Genomic DNA, 19,181 nt, shown 5'->3' with positions numbered 1-19,181 from the left:
CCACCATCATACAATCATCTATTGGAGGATCATTTGGCACTTCTCCGTGAGGAGGTCACAGCTCTGTTGGCCATGGGAGCCATAGAGAGAGTCCCTGCACCAGAAGTAGGTCGTAGTTGTTATTCCCGCTACTTTCTGGTGCCCAAAAAGTACAATGGCCTTCTCCCTATCCCAGATCTCCGGTCCCTCAATCTCCTCCTCAAAAAGGAGAAGTTCAGAATGCTAACCCTAGCTCAGGTCCTCATGCCACGGACACTGGAGACTAGATGATAGCGTTGGACTTGCAGGACGCCTATTTTCACATTCCTGTCGGCCCACAGATGTTACTTACGATTTGTGGTAGGTCATCAACACTTTCAGTTCACCATGCTTACCTTTGGCCTTACCAGTGCCCCTCTGGTGTTCATGAAAGTGATCGTAGTGGTTGCAGATCATCTGTGCAGGTTAGGGTTTTCTGTCTTCCCCTACCTTGATGACTGGCTGTTGAAGGTGGACATGCCCCAGAAAGTCGTCTCCCACCTCCAGACTATGGCAAACCTCCCGCATTCACCAGGGTTCACTATAAATGTGCTGAAGTCACAACTGACCCCCTCTCATATGCTCCCTTTCATCAGAGCTGTTCTGGACACTGTGCAGTTTCGGGCTTATCCTCCCAAAAAGCGAGTCCAGGATATTCAGGCTATGATCCTGATGTTTCAGCCTTCATCCTGGATTTTGGTGAGAATGACTGTGAGGTTGCTGGGCCTCATGGCCTCCTGCATCCTGCTGGTCCAACATGGCAGATGGCATATGCAGGATCTGCAGTGGGACCTGAAGTTCCAGTGGGCACAGCATCAGGGGAATCTCTCCAACATGGTCCAGATCTCAAAGGGAACATCAAAAGACCTGCAGTGGTGGTTGTTGAATCAAGACTGGGTCAACAGCAAATCCCTTTTCCCATCCCCAACCAGATCTCACAGTAGTGACAGATGCGTCACTCCTGGGATGGGGTGGCCACATAGGAGAGGCTGAGATCAGAGGCCTCTGGTCTTCAGCGGAGTCCGAGCTTCACTTCAACCTTTTGGAGCTTCAGGCAATCCGACTTGCTTTGAAAGCATTCCTTCCCTCTTTCAAAGGGAAAATGGTGCAGGTGTTCACTGACAACACCACCGCCATGTGGTACTGCAAACAAGCAGGGCAGAGTGGGGTCATGGACCCTTTGTCAAGAGGCTGTTTGTCTCTGGACATGGCGGCAACGCCAGGGCATTTCATTGGTGGTTCAACATCTGGCGGGCTCTCTGAACACCAGGGCAGACGAACTCAGCTGTCGATGCATAGTCGTTCACAAATGGTGTCTCCATTCGGAGGTGGTGCAAGGTCTCTTTCAGCAGTGGGGAGAGCCCTGGTTAAATCTGTTCACCTCTGCAGAGAACGCACAATGTTAGCTGTTTTGCGCGTTGGAGTTTCCAAGGCGGCACTCGCTCGGCGACTCTTTTCATCACTAGTGGAGCTCAGGCCTTCTGTACGCCTTCCCGCCAATACCACTTCTGCCCAGAGTGGTGAAGAAGATCAGGCATGACCGGACCCAAGTAATTCTGGGGACTCCGGACTGGGCACGAAGAGTCTGGTATCCTGAGCTATGAGCATGGCCATCGATCTGCCAAACAGACTGCCCCTTCGGGAGGCTCTTCTGTCGCAGCAGTCGGGGCCAGTCATTTACCCGAACCTGTCCAGTCTCCGCCTCCTTGCATGGAGATTGATCAGCAGCAGTTGATAGAATTCCACCTTCCACCAGAAGTCTGTGATGTTATCTTGGCAGCCAGGCGTCCCTCCACCAAAACAGTATATATATGTTGTTGGAAGAAATTTGTGCCAAGGTGTATCAACAAGTCTGTTGATCCCCTTTCTTCGCCTCTCTCAGAGGTTCTCCTCTTTATTCTCTCTCTTGCCTGGCAGGGCTCTGCTCTGGGCACCCTCCAGGGCTATTTGTCTGACATGTCTGCCTTTTTAAGGCTACCAGACCAACTTTCTCTGTTCAAATCTCCCATTGTTAAAAGGTTTTTCAAAGGATTCACACATTTGTTTCCTCCTATCCCATTCACTACTGTCCTCTTGTGCTCTTGAACCTTAAACCTGCCTTCTTGATTGCCATCACATCTGCTCGCAGAGTGAGTGAGCTCCAGGCTTTCTCTTCAAAGCCACCATTCCTAGCAGTACATCCTGACAAAGTGGTGCTTCGTACAGGGATTTGGAAGGGGCGTGTTGAGGGCGTCCCTTCCGAATACCAAATCTGGATGATATGCACAAATGTTTTGCGACTCAAATGCAGTCACAAACATTCACAATTTACCACCCTTCGAAAACTGGTGGTAACCCATTCGCAGATTGGAACGAGGTACCCAAGGGACCACTTTCCCTTTGAGAATGGTGGGAAAAATAGATTTTAAGGGCAGGCAGTGGTCCCACAGACCTCTGTCTACGCTTTAAAAAATAATCAAACTTCAAAGTTTCATTGTTTCTATTTAAAGGCATCTCATTTCCTTGAAGTAACACTGGCTGCGTTTAAAAAAATAAATAAAAATAAATTGCATTATTTAAAAGCAGTCCCAGACCCCAGCAGGCCACCATCCCCATGATGGCTGCGATTCCTAATGGGTTATAAATTGCAACCTACCTCATCAATATTCATGAGGTAGCTTTATTTGCGAACCACTAGGAATCACAAATGGGACTCAAAAGAGTTTAATAGATTAGAAATATTGATTTCCTAGTTGCAATTTGCAGGAAATCGCAAATAAGAAATCTATTTAATTATTCCTACATGTAGCCTAAAATGTGTAATCACTTGGACATGAAAGGAGCATGTTGCAGTCTTGTAACAAGATTGCTGACTGAGGCGTTGCTGCTGGAAAAGTTGAACTGTGTCAGCAGTGGATGAGCTACTAGTCAAAAGGGACGTTTTCCATTGAAGCAAATAAAACAGTTTTGGAAAACTTAAAATTATGTTATGTTCTGGGGAAACCTCTTGTCTTTTGAAATTTTATGCAAACATTTTTTCACTCAATCGCAATCCAGATTTCATTGCTTCCTGGGCTTCAGCCTACTTGCATATCTGATGCTTGTCTTGTGACAGAGGCAGTGTTTATAGGGTTTAGTTATCTTAAATATAAGTATCTTGTAAATTAAACAAGTCAGACAGGGCAATCTTTTTACTAGCATACTGCAGAAGGAACTGTGTTGGTATAAGAGTTTCCTGCAGGCTGGAAGATTACAACTGCAGGAGCCACTTGGCCTCTTTGATTAGCTAAAATGCAGAGGCCAGATCCACAGGCCGTAGTCTACACACTAGTAAGCAAGAGATGCCGCAGCATGAGACATAGGAGTGCTTTTTAACAGGAGGGCAGACAAGATGCTAGAAACGATCAGAGTTTGGATGTAAGATAGTCTTAGGCTAGTTGAGAATCAAGTCACAGAATTTCAGGTGGGCGTGGAAACGATTTGTGATATTTCAGCACCTTTGAAGAGCCCATTAATGCAAATGGTTTGTACTCTGAAATAATTTATCATTGATGTCTCCAAGTATTGGCACCTATTATGTATATCTTTTTATAATGAAGTATAATACTGATCTGTACAATATACAGATAGGTATGATGCCTGCTTTGAAATCATTCCTTCCACTGAATTGCTGTAACAAGATAGATTTATTCCACCCCTTGTTGATTGGTGATGTGTGCTCTATCTAGCAGCATCTACTTGTTTCCAAGTTACCTATAATCTAAGAAAAGGGATGCTACTGTTTGTCTGTCCTGAGGAAAACCCCATGGAGAAGTCATTACAGGTCAAAATGTCAGTTGGTACTGTTCAAAGAAAAATATCCAGATCCAGGTAAGATATTAATTGTATACACTATGAGTTGGTACATGTAGTTTAGTCTGGCTCACTAAAGGACTTTGTTAAATCCAACCACAGTGTTATTTTTAAATGTGTTTGTTAGAAATGGAGTCCCTAGTTGGCAGTCAGTTTACACTCTGTACAAGTAGGGACCCTCACTCTAGTTAGGGTAAGGGAGTCACACACCTAGGATAACCTCTGCTAACCCTTTGGTAGCTTGTACACACACAGTAACACAGTGAAAACACAACAAAAGTACTCAACATCAGTTAAAAAAATAGCCAATTTTTATCTGAGTTGAACAAGACCAAAACGACAAAAATCCAACATACACAAGTATACTTTTTAAGGTTTAAAAGAATCTTAATCCTGAATATTTAAAGGTTGTATCCTTATACCACACAGTACCTAGGATGTGTAAAAAATAAAGACCATGCGGGGTGCAAAGGAGGTATGCGTCAGACTTCTTTAATTTACCGCCGGACGGGCGATGCGTCGATACTTTACCCACCGTACTGATGATGCGTCTAATCCTTCTTGTGATGCAGTGTCGCTGGAGAGAAATCCCGCTCTGAGGTGGTGTATGTAAATTTCAGAAGCACAGTGAAGATAAGCCTGTGCTTAGCAAAGGAATGTGTCAAATCTCACAGCTGCATGACAGGTGCTGCGCTGATTTGTTTTTCAGCCGCAGTACAGGCGCTGGGTCGACTTTTCTCCTGCAACAGCGCTATGCATCGATTTTCTCTTCAGGTCACCAGTTTCTTCCTCCAAGGGCCCAGGGACTTGATTTGGCACCACTTGGCAAGTCAAAACTCTCAGCAGAAGGGCCCAGGCACTGGCAGATGAAGTCATTGATGTGTCTGAGACTTCTTAACAGGAGACAAGCTCAGTTCGATTCCTTTGGGAACCTTGGAAAGCAGGATGTAGAAAGCAGAGTCAAGTCTTTTCACTTCCCGGGCAGAAGCAGCAAGCAGCAGGCCAGCACAGCAAAGCAACAGGCAGAGTAGCAGTTCCTCCTACAGCATTCAGCTCTTCTCCCTGGCAGAATGTCCTCAGTCCAGAGGTGTTCTGAAGTTGTGGGATCAGCAGTCCAATACGTATACTCATTCCTGTCTATTAAATGGGCAAGCTTCAAAGGGAAGTCTTTGTAGTGCACAAGACCCTTCCTCTCCCTGTCCTGGCCCCAGACACACACTGGGGGATTGAAGACTGCTTTGTGTGATGACAGGTGGAGGTGTCCACTTCTCCCACCACTCTAGCCCAGGAAGACCCATCAGGATATGCAGGGCACACCTAAGCTCCCTTTGTGTGACTGTGTAAAGTGAATTCACAAACAGCCCAACTGTCACTCTGACCTAGACGTGGATTCACCATCCAGGCAGAGACACAGGATGGTTATACAAGAAAATGTCCAATTTCTAAAAGTGGCATTTCCAAACTTACAATCTAAAACCCAACTTCACCAAAAGATGTATTTTTAAATTGTGAGCTCAGAGACCCAAACTCCAGATCTCTATCTGCTCCCAATGAAAAATTACACTTAAAAGATATGTCAAGGCGATCCCCATGTTAACTAATGAGAGAGATAGGCCTTGCAAAACTGAAAACCGAATTTAGCAATGTTTCACTATCAGGACATGTAAAACACTTCAGTACGTGTCCTACCTTTCAATTCACTGCACCCTGCCCATGGGGTTCCCTTGGGCCTACCTTAGGACTGACTTACATCTAGTAAAAGGGAAGGTTTAAGCCTGGCAAAAGGGTGCACTTGCCTGGTTAAAATGGCAGTTGAAAACTGTACACTCAGACACTGCAGTGGCAGGTTTGAGACATGTTTACAGGGCCACTCATGTGGGTGGCACAATCAGTGCTGCAGGCCCACTAATAGCACTTGATGTACAGGCCCTGGGCACACCTGGTGAAGTATACTAGGGACTTATTAGTAAATCAGATATGCCAATCATGGAGAAACCAATTGTCTTTACCAATTTAGACAGAGAGCACTTGCACTTTAGCACTGGTCAGCAGTGATAAAGTGCCCAGAGTCCTTAAGTCAGCAAAAACAAAATTCAGCAAAGGATCGAAACAGGAGGCCAGAAGCCAAAATAACAGGGGGAACCACGACAATAGCTGACAGGTGTAACAATGTTGCTGTGCACACAGTTTCTGCTCACTATTTCCTTGCACTGTGCTGTCACATGAAGTACCTACTGCAGATGAATGTCTCCAGTACTTCAGATTTAGTGTCTAATATTTAATGCATATTGTATATTGCATTTTTTTAATTACATGATTGTGTACTTTTTCATTTGTTGTATCATATACATTACACAATTTATTTCCCACTAATAGATATTTATAACCAAAGGGAATTTGAGAAAATACTAGTATGTATAAACCTAGTTAAGGCTCGAGTAATAACATTTCAGGTGGACGGATAAAAAAATTAGTTTTTTTAGTTTTCTAAATAGGAGGGTGAGAGATGATGGATCTCAAACAGATGTGAGTTTGAAAGAGTGAGACAACACTGGAGACATTATAACAGACTTTGGAGGGTTAAAACTTTGGCATTACCAAAGTCTATACAGGATGGAACGAACACCATTTCCATGAGGTCGCTCCTGTTTGCCTCGTCTCTTTTTCCTTTTTAAATCTGTTTTGTTGATTTTAACCTTGAAAACTACAACAACTACAGATTTTGGTATGGCGTTGCAGTACATACAGAATCATATTCAGGGGAAACTCTCACATGGCAATTATGTGCATACTTAAATCAGCCTTTACAATATAATTTGAGAGAGATTCCTGGAACATTCATGGTCCTAGTTCCTCATTTGGATCAATCAGACATATAATAACAGTTATCATTACAGATGTGTATGTTGCATGAACGGTTAGCGTGAGAGCCACACAGCTATAACTTCACGATCCGAACCCTAGTAATCCAGACTATTCACTTCTTGATTGCAGTGGATATCAGTCAAATCCTACATTGCAAATAAAAATCTATTCCAGTCATCGTTATACTTATATGAGTGCATGTAGTTAGGGGCATCTTTGGTGGGTATCCTAATAGCCCGGGAGGTGGGGTAAATGTATGTGCTCAATTATACTTGCGGGCTGTCAACCTCTTAACGGCGGGCGAGTATCACTTTCTCTCAAGTTTCATTACTATGTTATCCCATATGTCATATCCTGTGCACAACTGACCTCTGTCCTGAAGGGGTCTTAACACACGTACATCCATTTGTGCCCATTTCAGTGTCAGATGACGCCATCCGGAGATCTCTGGTGGCTTGGTTGCCTTCCATCTCATGGCAATTTGTCTGTTGTACATAATAAATGCCAGATCAGCAAACCTATGACAATATTTGTCTTGTGTGGGTCAGGTGCGAACCCCCAAGAGGCAAGACTCTGGGGAAGAGTTAAATGAGCAGTCTGCTATGTCAGATACGTCTGCTACAATTACCTGCCACACCGTCAATAACAAGGGACATTCCCACACCATGTGATTAAAAACTTGATTCATCAGTCACACAACATTGACACTTAGGGGTCGAGGTAGGAAACATGCGTTTGATACAGTACGGGGATAGGTATGTCTGATATATGAAGTTAAATTGTGTGTAACGGAATCAGGGGTTACGGGACACCTTCCTTATGTGTTGGAGACCTACAGCACAGGGTTTGGATGTCTTGGATTGCGGGAGAACTGCATTCCATCTGTTGAGTGCCGCCTCTGGTTGCATGACATCATTCATCAACAGTGCCCCATACAGGATGTGATTACTTTTTTTGAGCCAGAGTCTGAGAGCATTGTGTGAAGAATGAGAGTGTGTGGAGATTCCCTGTTGCCCAATCACCATGCCGCTTTGACAAGCTGACGGATAGCGTGATATGTCATGAAGTGTCCAGAGCCTAGGGAGGGGAGCTTCATAATGTCTTCAAGCGACAGTAGAGAGCCGTTTTTAAAGTAGACACCCATTGTCTCCATCCCCGCTTCTATCCAAGGAGTAAGGTCATGAGACTTGGTCAAATGTGTGCTGTTTGGTATCTGGCCAATCGTTATTAGGTGGGAGTATTAATGGGGGGTTGACTTACCCTGCACATATCGACGTCAGCAGGCATGAGCAGATCTCATTAATATATTGCCCTCGATTCGCACTTATGTGCTTTCTGAGAGCCAGCAATATATGGTGGTCCTTCCAGGTGCGCCCTCACCATTTCAGCCTCTGCATCTGCAGAGGTACTCAGCCAACGAAAGGGCCATTGCAGTTGTGCTGCAGCATAATCGAGTTTGAAATTTGGCGCGCCTAGGCCCTCTTCCAGAAGTGGGCGTTGCAGTCTCGAGAGTGAAGCTTGGTGTCTATCCTTGCCCCATATGAGCCCTAGTAATAATTCGTTCAGTTCTTGAAAGAAGCTGTTGGGTACAGTTATGAGCAATGCTGCAAAAAAATACAGCAGTCTCAGAAGGATCAACATTTTGGCTACTGCCACTCTGCCCGGGGGTGATAGCGGGAGGGAGTTCCAGAATTGAAGAGACCCTCTTATTGAGCGAAGCACGTGGCCCAGATTACCATCCCTAATGGCATCCTTCATATGATACACCTGGATGCCCAAGTATTTAAACCCTTCGCTGCCAGGCCTTTTCCCCCTCCTGTGCCAGGCCTTTTTTTGCCTATTTGGGGCAGTTCGCGCTTAGGCCCTCATAACTTTTTGTCCACATAAGCTAACCAAGCCATATTTGCGTCCTTTTTTTTCCAACATCCTAGGGATTCTAGAGGTACCCAGACTTTGTGGGTTCCCCTGAAGGAGGCCAAGAAATTAGCCAAAATACAGTGAAAATTTCGTTTTTTTCAAAAAAATGGGAAAAAGTGGCTGCAGAAGAAGGCTTGTGGTTTTTCCCCTGAAAATGGCATCAACAAAGGGTTTGCGGTGCTAAACTCAGCAGCTTCCCAGATTTCAGGAACAGGCAGACTTGAATCAAAAAACCAAATTTTTCAACACAATTTTGGCATTTTACTGGGACATACCCTATTTTTGCAATTTTTTGTGCTTTCAGCCTCCTTCCAGTCAGTGACAGACTTGGGCATGAAACCAATGCTGGATCCCAGACACCTCAACAGTTCTGAAAAGTAGACAAAATTCTGAATTCAGCAAGGGTTCATTTGTATAGATCCTACAAGGGTTTCCTACAGAAAATAACAACTGAAAAAGAAAAATATTGAAATTGAGGTGAAAAAAACATCAATTTTTCTCTACGTTTTACTCTGTAACTTTTCCCTGCAATGTCAGATTATCGAAAGCAATATACCGTTACGTCTGCTGGACTCCTCTGGTTGCGGGGATATATAGGGCTTGTAGGTTCATCAAGAACCATAGGTACCCAGAGCCAATAAATGAGCTGCACCCTGCAGTGCGTTTTCATTCTCTACCGGGTATACAGCAATTCATTTGCTGAAATATAAAGAGTAAAAAATAGCTATCAAGAAAACCTTTGTATTTCCAAAAAGGGCACAAGATAAGGTATTGAGGAGCAGTGGTTATTTGCACATCTCTGAATTCCGGGGTGACCATACCAGCATGTGAATTACAGGGCATTTCTCAAATAGATGTCTTTTTTACACACACTTCTATATTTGGAAGGAAAAAATGTAGAGAAAGACAAGGGGCAATAACACTTGCTTTGCTAATCTATGTTCCCCCAAGTCTCCCGATAAATATGATACCTCACTTGTGTGGGTAGGCCTAGCGCCCGCGACAGGAAACGCCCCAAAACGCAACGTGGACACATCCAATTTTTTGAAAGAAAACAGAGGTGTTTTTTGCAAAGTGCCTACCTGTAGATTTTGGCCTCTAGCTCAGCCGGCACCTAGGGAAACCTACCAAACCTGTGCATTTTTTAAAACTAAAGACCTAGGGGAATCCAAGATGGGGTGACTTGTGGGGCTCTGACCAGGTTCTGTTACCCAGAATCCTTTGCAAACCTCCAAATTTGGCTAAAAAAACACATGTTCCTCACATTTCTGTGGCAGAAAGTTCTGGAATCTGAGAGGAGCCACAAATTTCCTTCCACACAGCGTTCCCCCAAGTCTCCCGATAAAAATGATACCTCACTTGTGTGGGAGGACTAGCGCCCACGAAAGGAAGTGGCCCAAAACACAACGTGGACACATCACATTTTTTCATAGAAAACAGTGCCTACCTGTGGATTTTGGCCTCGAGCTCAGCCGGCACCTCGGGAAATCTAGCAAACCAGCGCATTTTTGAAAACTAGAAACCCAGGGGAATCCAAGATGGGGTGACTTGCGGGGCTCTGACCAGGTTATGTTACCCCGAATCCTTTGCAAACATCAAAATGTGGCCAAAAAAACACTTTTTCCTCTCATTTCGGTGACAGAAAGTTCTGGAATCTGAGAGGAGCCACAAATTTCCTTCCACCCAGCGTTCCCCTAAGTCTCTCGATAAAAATGGTACCTCACTTCGGTGGGTAATCCTAGCGCCCACAAAAGGAAATGGCCCAAAACACAATGTGGACACAACATATTTTTTCACAGAAAACAGAGGTGTTTTTTGCAAAGTGCCTACCTGTGGATTTTGGCCTCTAGCTCAGCCGGCCCAGGGGGGGGCAGAAATGTCCTATAACAAATTTGACCCCCGCCCGGCAGTGACCCTTGCCTACGGGGTCGCTCCCCCTGCGGGACATTGGCGGCAAAAAACAAGTCCCCGGTGCCTAGTGGTTTCTGCCCCCTTGGGGGCAGATAGACCTAAAATTGGCCAATCTTCCCCCAAGGGGGGCAGACATGGTCTAAATACAATTTGCCCCCCAGGGGAGCGACCCTTGCCTAAGGGGTCGTTCCCCTTGCGTGAAATTCACGCAAAGAAAAAAAACTCCCTGGTGGCTAGTGGTTTCTGCCCCCCTTGTGGGCAGATTGGCCTCATCAAAATAGGCCAATCTGCCCCCAAGGGGGACAGAAATGGGCTAAATATAATTCCCCCCCCCCCCCCCCCCCCCGGGGAGCGACCCTTGCCTAAGGGGTCGCTCCCCACCTAAAAAAAAAAAAAAAACAACATAACAAAAAAAAAATGATCCCTGGTGCCTAGAGGTGGGGGGCAGAAAAGGCCTTTCCGAAAAATGCCCCCCCTCCGGGAGCGACCCTTGCCCAAGGGGTCGCTCCCTTATGTAAATATCTGAAAGAAAAAAAAAATCCCTGGTGTCTAGTGGGGTTTGAAAAGCTGGATTGCAAGCAATCCGGCTTTTGAAACCCTGGGAGAGACTTCAAAGGGAAAGAAATACATTTCCTTCCCTTTGAAGCCCCTCCGGGCCTCCCCCAGTGATTGAAAGAGAAATCACAGGGGGGCTGACGTCACGGGGGGGAGGGGTAGGGGGTGGAAGGGGAAGGTCTTCCCCTTCCATCCCCACCTTGGGTGGGAGGGGGGCGACAAAGGGGGGCGCGCTAGCGCTCCCACAAGTTCCTGTGTGCCTTGGACGAGGTGACCTCGTCCAAGGCACACGGGAACTGTAGCCCTGGACGAGGTCACCTCGTCCAGGGCACAGAACCGGTTAAAGGAATCAAAGCACCATTGTAGCTGGCAGGCTGGGAGCGTGCCCCTAATTGGAGCAGGTAACTTGGTTAGGGGAAAGAGACAAGACTTGGACCAATTCTGTATGCCTTGTCTCTAATAAAAGCCACTGGTAGATTATGTCCACCTGTTGCTCTCCATAATTGAAAAGCACATTACTCCTCTAGTTAAACATTTCAGCCTATAACAATATGCTGTTGGGATGGTAACATGATTTCAACTGTTACTTGTAGTCAGTCAAAAGAATGTTTATTCTGTTAAAACAATAGATGACTATGATACAATTCATTATACACAGATTCAGTAATAAATACAATGTAAAATCTCAATGCAATAAAATCTCCATGCCATAGTGCCGTGGTCAGCAGCTCTGCATAGTAGAAGCAATTGGCTAATAAACCATGTGCAAAGTACGCAAAAAGCATCTGCCACTAGCAACATCAGACAGTCATATAAAAAAAATACAAAAAACAATAAACCACTTGCAAAATATGCCTAAAGCAGCTGCTACTAGGAGCATCAGATGGTCATATTTACAATGCGTAAGCTGGCTTGTGTTTAGTAAGTTATATAAACTCAGTGATTCCACTCACTCTGATCTTCTCAGAACAGAGATGATGGCCATCCCTTAGGCTGGTTGGATTTAGCAAAATAAAGTGCAGGGGATGGAGATTTAGAAGGCCAAATGTAATTATTGCATACAGCTTAATAACCTCCACAACAGGCACAGGGACCATAATGAAAAATTATCTCCTGGAAGGAAATGCCCTTTGTATCAGGCAACAGTTACTTGCCCACAGGTGGAGTAAAACTGGTGTATATGTTCTGATTTTGAGGTTTCTAAGTGAAGGAGTTAGGATGCACCTCCTTGGGGCCCTGTATAAGTCACAAAAGAAGAAATGCAACTGTGACTGGGTGGATTCTGAGTCGCGGGGGCAGGGCACATGGTCTTAGTTAGAGTAGGCCCCTGATAGATAGGATACCAATAAATGGGCCTTATTGAGGGGTGAATCGTACTAAATAGTACCTCTTATAGCTTGGAACATTATTTAAGCATGGCTTCATATGATTAGTCACAAGCATGAGGTGTAGGCCTCCACCATCCTCTTGCCACACTCAGTGGCTACTGTTTTCCTTGCCAGAAGAGCCAATAGATAAATTTGAATGTAAGCGCTAGCTGGCGTGTTAAGGTTCTGTGCTTCATGAAAAAGTTCCAGCCGCCCAGTTGAACACAACTGGTCCTTCACATAAGACAGCCACTTAATTGTGCAGGCTTGATCTAAGTTCATACAATCCGCAATCATTGTTGGGTTGACTGATGCTTCAGGTCTAGGCCAGATTGACAACCACAGCAGGGTGGTGCTATCTTTATGCAGTTCCCTAAGTATTATAAGCACAATTCATCATGACACACAGAGGTGGGTACACTCCTGAGGAGTCAAAGGAATCTGGGCAAAATATTATTTTTGCCAATCTGCAGCAATGCAGCGTCGAGGGGGGCCCAGATGTCTGCACCATCTGAGGCAACCGAGATGCATCTAGCCTTATAGATGCGATGAACCCAGTTTAGCAGCAAACTTAAATACTGGAACAATAGTCTGTTCAAATTGTAAACTCCTCACTCTTAACAGGTATTTCTAGGTGCTCTTATTGTCAGAAGGGATTTCCAGATACGCGAATGATGGGACACACTGTGATTTGGTGCCACTAATACAGAACGGGCTCAACTTAATTGACGGTCGGTCACAGACCATAGTAAAAGATCTTGTTGGCGGACAGCCACAATATATCCGTAAACACTACATATCTGTCTAGCAACTCAACTTTTAAAGATTCCCCCCCCCCGTAATTCTGGACTTTAAGACCCAATTGTCAGCGTACATAAGTAGTGGGAACACTTGGTTCCCACCATTGGTGGACCGACCCCTGTTTTCAGCAGAAATGTCTTGAGGTTGTTAGTATAAAGACTAAAGAAACAAGCATTTGCAATACAATGGTTTTCACGTTTACTCGAGTTAAAGCTATTAGCATTGTAAACTCCTAACGGGACTTTTCTTGCCACATAAACTGAAAAGTAAAACAGTTTCACATAAGCGAGCCGACAGCTGCCATGAGCGCAAAGCAAACACACAAAAGGAAACAGAAGTTTGCTCTGAGTGAAACGTATGGGCAAAAGTGCAATTATCCATGTAACCGGCAAAAGTACAAATATCCATGTAGCAGGGTCAATGTCATGCAAAGCACTCTTCTACTGCCCAGCAAGATCACGCTGCCTACAAAATAGAGAGAAAAAATAGTGCAGAAACCATACGAAAAACAAGGAGCCTCATATGTTTTCAGTAGTTAGCCGGTGCGCTCGAGGCGGGCTAAACACTGGAAAAGGCATGACGAATGCATGAATTTCACTAATTAAATCAAGCTAATTCTAAAAGGCAAGCCAACAACCCAACCAAACTGATGGGCTTGACATGGGTGTGGTTAAAAGCCCACGGAGAGATTACACCAGGGACAGAGTACTTTTTGCTCAACTCTAAAAAGCGTCAGACCACAACCTTGTATGACACCCTGCCTGAGCTTGTTGGGGGATGTGCAGTCACCTTTTGGCCCGTACCTGAAACATCCCTTTTAATCCTCATGGAGTTGGAAAAGCAAGAGCATAATCTCGGGATCAGCACCTATTGCCAACATCTTCATAGCTTACCTATGTCAATGTTGTCAAATGTCAGCTGAGGTCCATGAAGGCAAGGTGTAAACATCCTCCCTTGGCGAGTGTGTATTTGCAGATCAGGAGATAGAGGTTCAGCCACTGAGCTGTTGTTCCCAATCCCTGCCTAAACCCTTACTGTGGTGCCATAAAATGCTGCCTTCGGTACCCCAGGTCTCAAACAGATCTAAAAATATTCTGCTCATCACTTTGGCCATCGAGTTGATGAGGCCAGTCATTTTACTCTGTTCAGTTAGACACATTTTACAGATTTGGTTCAAGATATTGACCATGTTTAGTTAGAAAATATTTTTTTGTGGGCCAGATTGATTTACTTTAATTTGAAATAATTGTGGATTAATTAACTTTGTAGCCATGGAAGTAATGTAATGTCATTCTGCAGGTTCAGTGGCACATGTTAATGTTTGAATGTGCACTATTTAAAAGATGTCCATCATTAAAGCTGAAAACATCTATGTCTTTCGAAATGGGGCGCCTAAAATGGAAAAATGAGATGATACCCATCCTTCTATTGGCTTCTATGTTGCATTAAAAAACTGCAGGGTTTCACAATAATTACAGACAATTCCACAAAACAAAATATGCTGTTCGCCAGGAGTTTTTCTGAGGTTAAAACATTTCACCCACCCCTATAGGCAATTAATTTCTTATGTACTGTCATTTGTGTGTTAAGTATTGTTTACCATCCTAAGTGGTGAAGGGACATAGGTTGGGATCTGTAGAAACGCTGCTCATATATTTTACCCATGTTGAAATAAGCCTCTTTATGTTCTAAAATGTTTGCATTCGGCATGTGTAAAAACTTGAGCTTAGATTGGTAATGAAACATTGCTTTTTCATGTTGCCAACTCGAGTCTCTAAAGATCAATATTTCTTTGTGAGTGGTAGTTATCTTTATTGTGTCTTTATCCAGAGCAGACACAACATAAAAGCTTGCATAAAAGCCCATTCGTTTGAGCTGCATCAAAATCTTACATTCTGATTAATCTAAGCTAGATTTGGAACATTTTGTCCTTTCTAGTTCTGTGTGAATTTTTCTTTAATTTAAAATGCACTTCTAATCTACTTGCTGGAAACCATTTGCACCAAATTATTTTTGCAAGTGCTTTTCAGCATGCTGACTGGGATACTGGGCAAATCAGGCATCCTTTTCTGGACTATACAAACATAAGGTAATACTATATCCTTATAGCCTATTGCCGAGGGCTATACCAGTTGTGAAAGAGCCTGAACCCTGTGAGGGCCTATAATGAGAGAGATGGCTTTTAACTCCTATAGTCGAGGCAGAATGGCTATAAGGAAATTAGAACATTCTACCCATTAAGGGTAGAATGTTCTGGATTAAACCAAGAAAAACAGTATTATGTTTAAGCAGAAGGCTTATACCAGCCATTATAAGCCATGAGCCACTTAATTGTCTACAGTGGAACCACCAACATACCAGTGTTATCATGTGATGTAATAATCCTATGTAATCTGGTTCCTCAGTAGTGGCTGGATGAGCTAAGGCGATGTGCTGGATCACATGTAGCAGTTTATCGTGAGGCCTGCAATTAAAAATCGTTCTTGTGCTAACTCCTAGTTCAGCTACATGGTGTGATATTTCTGTACTTTAAAGGCTAGCTTGAAAAATGTGTGCTTAAAGTTCTTCGTGAAGTACTGAAGTATAGGATTCTTTAGGAGACTGTAGTGGTGCTTGAGGAGTCTTACAGATGGGGCTTTGTAGGGTCGAGCCTCCAAGAGCATGCGCTAGCACATGTGTCTCGCTAGTGAGACTGTTGTTATCTCAAATGTGTGTGGGTCCCACCCGTTGTTTACCATTTGTTGGCTTGCGTGGCACTCTACTTTACAGCCTCATAATTCTACACTGCAGGCATAGCATCATTTCCGTTCCTGTCAGTGGAGCAGGGAGGGACCAAGCACTGATTGATTTAACTTAATCAGTGCCGGTCCGTGACTCCTGACGTAATTCAAGTGATTTTTTTTAACTTATAGCAACCTGCAAATACAAGGCATACTGCTGGCAAATTTGCAAAGTTTTATTTTCTATAGTTAACTCATTTATTTTATTTACCAAATATTATTTTCTTACTTTGAACTTGTGTTTTGTTTTGGCTCATTGTTCTCAAAAGATAGCAATTATCGTGTTTTAAATATTACATTATTTCTTTCTTAATTGCCGAAATTATGCTTTAACACATAATCATGCAGTACACCCCAGTCCACCCGGCTCCACTCCAGTCTGCCCACTGTAATCTAAACAAATCCACCTTTTCAATCCAGTTGATCCCAGAGCAATCCACCCACTCCAAACCACTCACCCAAATCCACTCCAATCCTCCCAACCCAGCCACTCCAATCTGCCCCACTGCAATCTCAAATAATCTGAGCCACTCCAATAAAAAATAATCCGTCCAAGCTAATCCAAAACAATCTGCCCAACTCCATTCGAAAGCAATCTGCCCCACTCCAATCTAAAGCTACCCCAGTCAAGTCTACCTCAATCCAATCCAAAACCATCTACCCCACGCCAATACAAAACAGTCTGCCCTACTCCATTCTAAAACAATCTACCCCACTCCAGTCTGCCCACTCCAATCTGTCCCTCTCCATTCCAAAACGATCTGCCCCACTCCAGTCTGTTCTACTCCAATCCAAGACAATCTTCCCCATTCAAATCTACCCCACTCCAGTCTCAAACAATCTGTTCCATTGCAATCCAAAACAATCTGCCCCACTCCAATTGAAAACTATTTTCCTCATTCCAATTTGCCCCACTCAAGTCAAAAATCATTTGCCGCACTCCAATTCAAAAACATCTGGCCCACTCCAGTCCAGGACAATCTGCCCCAACTCCAATCCAAAACAATCTGCCCACTCCAGTTGTACCTCACCAATCCAAAACAATCTGCCCCACTCCAATCCTAAACAGTCCATCCCACTACAATCCAAAACAATCTGCTGCACTCCAATATGCCCCACTCCAATCCAAAAAATTCTGCCTCACTCCAGTCTGCCCCACTCCAAACCAAAACAGTGTGTCCCATTCCAATCCCAAATATGTCCCGCTCCAATCTGCCAAAACTAATCCAAAACAATCTGCCCCACTCCAATCTAAACAAAATCTGCCCCACTCCAATCCAACAGTCTGCTCCACTTCAATCTGCCCCACTCTAATCCAAAACAATTTGCCCCACTCCAATCCGAAGCAATCTGCCCCACTCCAATCTGTGTCACTCCAATCCGAAACAGTTCTGCTCCACTCCAACCTGCCCTACTCCAGTCCAAAGCATTCTGATGGATACAACTACCTGTGGATTCCTCACCTCATGAATACTCCCATGGCGCCAGCATTCGACGGAAATCTTCTTACTAGTCTCTGCACGTCGACGAGGACGTCACTGTCTCGCACGCGACGCCGTCTGACGTCATACAGGCAATAAGAAGTCCTCGACGACGTGCAGACGTCAGTTCCCTTTTTTCCGTGCATTCGAAACGGTTATCTTCGAGGGAGCAACTGTTACTCTTGCGGTTACAGTGTATATCTTGCTGCGTACTCTTTCTCTGTGGAAATAATGTCGCAGAGAAAGTCTGGATTTAAGCCTTGTCGTGAGTGTGGAGGCAAGATGTCGGTGACGGATCCTCATTCCGATTGCCTTTGGTGTTTGAGCTCCGACCACGACGTCTCGACTTGTGATTCATGTCAGCACATGAATCCGAAGGCCCTTAAAGAACGCGAGGCGAAGCTGTTTATGGCCAAGTCAAAGGAGAAGCATCACAAGAAAAAGTCTTCTCCAAGACATCGGCGTCATCGAGACTCCCGGCGCCGTAGAGAATCTCGGCGTCATTCAAGGGAGGCTCGTTCCAGGTCTCCGGATCGGCGCCGAAGGACATGGGAGGTCAGCCCCACGGTGACGCCGCATCCTTCGACGCCGTTGCCCTCTCCGGCGTCTCCAACTTCGCCTGGACAGGCGTCGGTGATTGAGGTATTGGAGCCTCAAGTGTTTTCTCCGGCGCAGACGCCGAGGCCGGCGTCGGGGTCGCCTCCGAGTCAGGCACCCCAGTATCCGGCTTTTCCCACCCCTGGAGCCGATAGTTCCGCATTCTTGACTGCGATGTATGCCATCTTCCAACAGATGGCTCCAGGGGGTGCTCTGGCTGGGCCTTTGGCCTTTTCTTTGGGTGATCCTGCGCCTCTTCGGCCGGCACCCTTTATGCCCTTTCTCCCGTTTGGGAACGTGGGCTCGGCGCCAGTGTCAGCGCCGGTGGCCGCTCCGGTGGCTTCGGAGGGATTTGCCCCAGGGATTTCCATCCCGTCGACGTCGAGATTTCGGCCTGTGACTCCGGTGGGTCCATCCGTTTCAACTGCTCTTCAGTCGGCGCCGAAGTTACCTGTGGCGCCGGATGCGGCGTCGGTGGCTTCGGAAGATCGGCGCCGATCTCCGACTTCGGCGGAGGTATTGTCGACTCCGCGGATTGAGCAACGACTGCATTCAAGGAGGCGTGCTCTCCGGGTACTAGAAGAGCAGGAGTACCAACGAGCCCTAGAGGAAGGAGAGCTAGAGGACTCGGGTGATGGGCTGCGTGGACTGGAGTCGGCCAGTGGGCTGGACACTTCCCCTGAGTGGGACCTTTCGTCCCCGGGGGAATATACCGAGGAAGCTGCTTCCTTTCATACAGTGGTACGGAAGGCAGCTAGTTTTTTGGACCTGCCTTTGCCGGTGGTGGAGGCGAAACAAAACCTTTTGACAGAGGTGTTGCATCCGGCCTCAGCCGCGGCGGAGCCTCTATTACCTTTTAATGACGCTCTGCTGGATCCGGTTTTAGAGGTGTGGAAGAAGCCGGCATCTTCCCCAGCAGTTCACAGAGCCGTGGCCAGGAGGTATCGGACGGCTCCAACTGATCCTGGTTTCCTATCTAGGCACCCTACGCCGGAGAGCTTGGTTGTGCAGGCCTCCTGTTCGTCCAAGTCAGCGCCTGGTTCTTTTCCGACGGTGCC

General features: G+C 45.4%; 1 protein-coding gene across 1 annotated transcript in view; it reads left to right on the top strand.

Annotated features, from left to right (window-relative positions):
- The window catches only part of TMEM170B (transmembrane protein 170B), a 179,002-nt gene that overhangs the window by 120,581 nt on the left and 39,240 nt on the right, over positions 1-19,181 (top strand). The gene's annotated exons all lie outside the window — the stretch shown is intronic.

This window comes from Pleurodeles waltl, chromosome 2_1 (assembly GCF_031143425.1).
Source record: "Pleurodeles waltl isolate 20211129_DDA chromosome 2_1, aPleWal1.hap1.20221129, whole genome shotgun sequence".
NCBI classification, from domain to species: domain Eukaryota; kingdom Metazoa; phylum Chordata; class Amphibia; order Caudata; family Salamandridae; genus Pleurodeles; species Pleurodeles waltl.
Note: the sequence above shows the minus strand (reverse complement) of the source record. Positions and strands in the feature narration are given on the sequence as shown.